The sequence below is a fragment of the Aulonocara stuartgranti genome (assembly GCF_965226115.1).
Source record: "Aulonocara stuartgranti genome assembly, chromosome: 18".
Lineage (NCBI taxonomy): Eukaryota > Metazoa > Chordata > Actinopteri > Cichliformes > Cichlidae > Aulonocara > Aulonocara stuartgranti.
The window spans coordinates 1299400-1304302 of record NC_138954.1 but is presented as its reverse complement, the minus strand read 5'-3'; the positions used below and the strand labels follow the sequence as shown (position 1 = coordinate 1304302).

At 43.1% G+C, this 4903-nt stretch overlaps 1 long non-coding RNA gene across 1 annotated transcript; it reads left to right on the top strand.

Moving 5' to 3' along the window:
* The first annotated feature begins 525 nt into the window (after positions 1-525).
* On the top strand, positions 526-4325 carry LOC309693323. The gene is made up of 3 exons (XR_014272624.1): positions 526-753; positions 3575-3784; positions 3870-4325. It is a non-coding gene; the product is annotated as an uncharacterized lncRNA (long non-coding RNA).
* Positions 4326-4903: the final 578 nt, after the last annotated feature.

Here is a 4903-nt window from a genome sequence, read left to right as displayed (position 1 = left end):
AACATGAAATGCAGACTACAGAATTTCACTTTAATAATACTGAATGAGAGGAGCAGCAGCTAAGTCGTCTACATAAACCTGGAACAGTGTTTATTGATAGGCTGCGGACACTGCGCTGGTTGCCTGGGGTCAGGAAACTCTCAGGGTTTGCCTGCTCTCGTTGTGCCTAACTGAGCTAGTCTGGGTAAACAGGCACAACATTCACTGGCTTCATCTGGACTGAACCACGGGGAGAACCGGTGACAAGAACACTCTTCCTCCTGGAAGAGGGAGCATGGCTCCTCATCCTCCCACCACAACCACACCAATGATGAAGCTGGTTCATTCATGGAACTGTCTGGAATGCCGAATAACAGGAGCTCTTACAAGCTGGGCACCAGCGTCACAGCTTGAATGCTGGGTGGCAGCGGTGATGGTGGTGACCTGGGTGACCGGTGCAATAAGACTGCTGACTAAGAAGGCAGCAACAGACGAACTCCAGAAAACTCATCTCCAGTCAACCAGGGAACACATGATGGTAGGTCAACATAGACTGACACAGACACTGAGGAATAAACAGCACTATTTAAACACCCGAGGGTCAGAGGCATCAGGAGAAACAAGAGTGTAACAAGACGCAGGTGAGGATCATCAGAAGCAATGAGACAGAAGGTAAAACTAGACCAGCAACCGTCAGGACGTCAGAACCTTTAACTAGGGGAGCTGACACGAGAGGACACGATCGGAAAGGGAACAAATTAAACTCTGAACCAGGTGAACAACATTACTGCAAATACTTTGTGTTACAAATATTTTTCAGAGTCACCTATTTTAATGCAGCCCCTCACTCTGACAGTGTAATTTCACAGGATTAACTAATTTATTTGGATCACGTTTGAAATGTCATGATTTTTGCTGTAGATTAACAGATGGGAGCATTCAGACCACTGCAGTAGCAACAACCAGTTTAGTCAGCGCTACTTTCTCCTGAGATGAAGCCAAAATGTTCCTTTCTTTCTTTCCGTGTTTAGAAGCATCTGGACCTGCTCGTCATCACTCGTGTCCACTTCTTACACTTACAGTGCATTTTTGAGGAACACCTTTACTGTGTATATATCACGGTTATTATAGTGAACTAATATAATCTGCATGTGAAAAGCCTTTTGGTTAACTAAAACAAAAATAAAAACTAGACCTGAAATTATTTTGTGAACTTGGAAAAAAGAAAGATTAACGGTGGAAATCCCCGTAGTTTCAATATTTGTGAATTTGATCAAAACGTTCAGAATGTGCTTTATGAGGCTTTATGAGGCTTTATGAGGCTTTATGAGGCTTTATGTGACGTTTGCCATCCAGGCAATAATAATTAATAAAGACTAAAACTAAAACAGGCAATGACAGTTAAAAATAAATATTCTTAAACATTGCAAACTAAACTGAAATGATTCAACTCAATCTAAAAACTTATTAAACCTACATTGAATTAAAAGTCAAATGTGATGGTCTCTGTCGTCTCCAGCTGATTTCTCGGTTTGTTTGCTGTCTGTCTCTGGACTTTAGTTTTCTCTCTCTCCTCTGTCTGTGTTCCTTTGTTGTTGTTTGTGTTCCTTTGTTGTTGTTTGTGTTCCTTTGTTGTTGTTTGTGTCATTCTTCACTGGACTGTTGAATTAGTGAAGCCCTGGCTCCTCCTGCTCAGTGTTTGTGCTGCTTCTGATGCTTCAAGATATTTGCTGTGTGTTTCTTCTGTGTAGACTCCTGGTTTTGATCTTCCCAGGTGTGTGGTAAGACAAACCCTGAGTTGAGAGAGTGTTGTGTGGACTCCTTTCCTCCCTGGAGTCCCTGGAGCACTATACGCCTCCAATGAACTTTACAAATCATATATTTGATTCCAACCTGCCTACCAACACAGATACAAAAAGTCAAAATATGTAATGTAAAGCCTTAAGACTGCATTATAATAAACAACTAAATGTTCCAAAATGCAAAACAGAACTACGAATGTTGAACAACCTTAAAAGTTCAAACATTATTAATCGCACCAAATTCCAACAACAGTCCCCTCAAGGTGCTTTATATTGTGAGGTAGACCCTACAATAATCAGACCCAAGATCATGTGCAGCCGATATTTTACAGAATCTGTCCTCTGTGTTGGAAAGGCTGTCAACTGTGTGTGGGAGCCCCCTTGTGGCGAGAGGGCACAGGTGCACTATTGAACACATGTTCCAGGGATCAGAGTTTGAGCGGACTGACTCAGCGGGGGATGTCGACACACAGTGTGAGTCGTGCGCGTTGCTAAAGAACTGAGTGGACGTGGAGCCCTGCCTGGAAAGGACAGCTTTAGTCTTTTAGGCATTTAGTGGATGTAGAAGTGCAATGTGTATTGGCCTGTTCACCTGTGTGGCTAGTTCATGCTGCTAATGTTGTACACAATAATAATACTGCACACTTTGTATTGATCCCCGTGGGGAAATTCACTCAGTGAAGCAGTGGGCAGACACCAGTGCAGCGCCCGGGGAGCACTGTGTGGGGATGGTACCTTGCTCAGGGGTACCTCAGGGTAGCCGTTCAGGGGATTCGAACCCCTGACCTTACGATCATGGGGCAACCGCTTTGGTTGATTGGCTGTTTTGTGTTGTTGGGTGTATTGGCAATTAATGTCATGGACTGTGAGGTTTTCTGAGTAGTGCATGGAGATCTTCATATCGGAATTTCCATTTGTAGTTCTGGTCAGACTGGAAGAAAGCTCATGAATCTTAATTCATGACTTAAATGTTTGTTATATTCAGTATTTTGTATATGTTCTGCTCTTGTTAGCTAACAGCTAACAGCCCCCCCACCTACGAGTTCTTGTACATCCTCTGTAAGCCTGCGGTTGCATTACTGTGCTGCTGTGCTGCGCTGTTAAGCTACAGAATCACAGTAAAGACGGAATAACCTTATTTGTGCGTCCTGTGTGTTCTGACACCACAAGGTGAACACCACTGCTATTCAGCCAACGCCGATACAGTCCTGGGTTCAACCCAAATTAACTCAGAATCAGAACAGAAGCAGAAAGAATGGCTTCTAAGTACACAGCAGATTGTCTCTCTCACTCACTGTCTGACTGCTACAACTATCACAGCCGAACATAAAGACAGGTTCAGATATGCTTTTTTCCCTGCTGTCAAATAATTGTGTAGTTATCAGTGAATTCACTGTCACTGATGATTCCAGGGAATCCTCTCCTCCCCAAACTTTACAGTCTGAACGGGAAACTTGTGCAGACACTGATGTGGAGAAGCCAGCCGTAAAAGTCACTGTCTGGATGTACTTGTACTTGTAACTGCACCTCTTTAGTTTCTTTTAACACCAGCAGATGTTTCGCTGTTCATAAAGACTCTTAACAGGTTTCTGTCTGGCTCCACCCACTGATGCTGAACTCAGCCAATGAGATGGTCTCTCTGTGCAGAACTACAGCCTGATATTGAGGAGAAGGCTGTGCAGCAGAGAGGCTGCTTAGTCTTTTCATTCTGCTGAACTTTGTTCATCTGCTGTGTGACTTCAGCACCTGAAACATGTTCCTTTACCTGTTTGTACTTTTCTCTCACTGCATAGGTGAGTGTTAGAACACAGAAAAGTCTCATGGTGACAAGATTTGATCAGGAAATAAAAACCAGAGGAGACACAGATTCAGGGAGGAGCTGAGCTGCGACTGAAGAGCAGACGAGACAGAGAAACCTCCACATTCAACACAGAAGATTCAGTCCAACATGTTGTTGTTGGGCTGTTATGAAACTTCTCTGTTAATCATCATGATTCTAACAGGTACATGTGAAAAAACTTCATCCTAATATTTTAATTATTATTCACGATTTCTTTGTATAATATTTACAGATTTCTGTTTCTTTAGGTGTCAGCTGTCAACAACTCACTGCCAGCAAAGCTGAAGAGTCCAGTTTGGAAGGCAGCACAGCTACTCTGTCCTACAGATACTCCAGACAAGCAACTGGAAGTGATCAGTTCTACTGGTATCGACAATATCCTGGAAAACCACCAGAGTTCCTGACCTTTAACTTGGGAACACAAAACACAACAAATTCCAAACTTTCTGTCAGAATGGTCGATGACAGAAATGGTCTGAACCTTCAGATCTCCTCTGCTGCAGTGTCTGACTCTGCTGTGTACTACTGTGCTGTGAGGCCCACAGTGACAGGAAACAGCAAAACTCTGTACAAAAACCTTTGGAGCAAAGACAACAGAATACTCCACAACATCCACTAGAGGGAGCCACACACTGTTAAACCTCTGATTCTTGTGTCATTGGACTGATGACAAAGACAACAGAGAAATGAAGCAGTAAAGATCAGAGACAGAGACAGAGCTGCTGTGGAAGCACAAAACTGTTTGATTGGTTGAGCTATTAAACTGGCCCCGCCCACTGAACCTGAGCTCATCCAATGACATTATTTGTTGGTCATTGTGCTGCAGTGGAAGAACATTGTTCATGTGCTGTCTGTCTGGCTTTAATAACTCCAAAGACATGTTGCTGCACCTCTTTTTGCTTCTATCTCACATTATAGGTGAGTTTAAGAACAGGGATTAAAGTTTAGTTGAAGCTGCTGCATTAAGCAGATATACAGACTGCATTTCACTACTTTTCTTCTTTCTTTTTCCAGGACTAACAGCTGGAGACTCAATCACTCCTCAACAACCTGAAGTCACTGAAACAGAAGGAGAATCTGTCACACTCACATGTAGCTATGAGACAAGTGTTAGCTATATCGAGCTTCACTGGTACAGACATCATTCTGACCTTCAGGCTCCTCAGTTTATACTCTGGAAAAGAGCAAGAGGATCCACAACTCAGTATATTCCTGATAAACGTTATGACTCAGAAACAGCTTCTTCATCAACTAATCTGACCATAACAGCCCTAACCCTGGC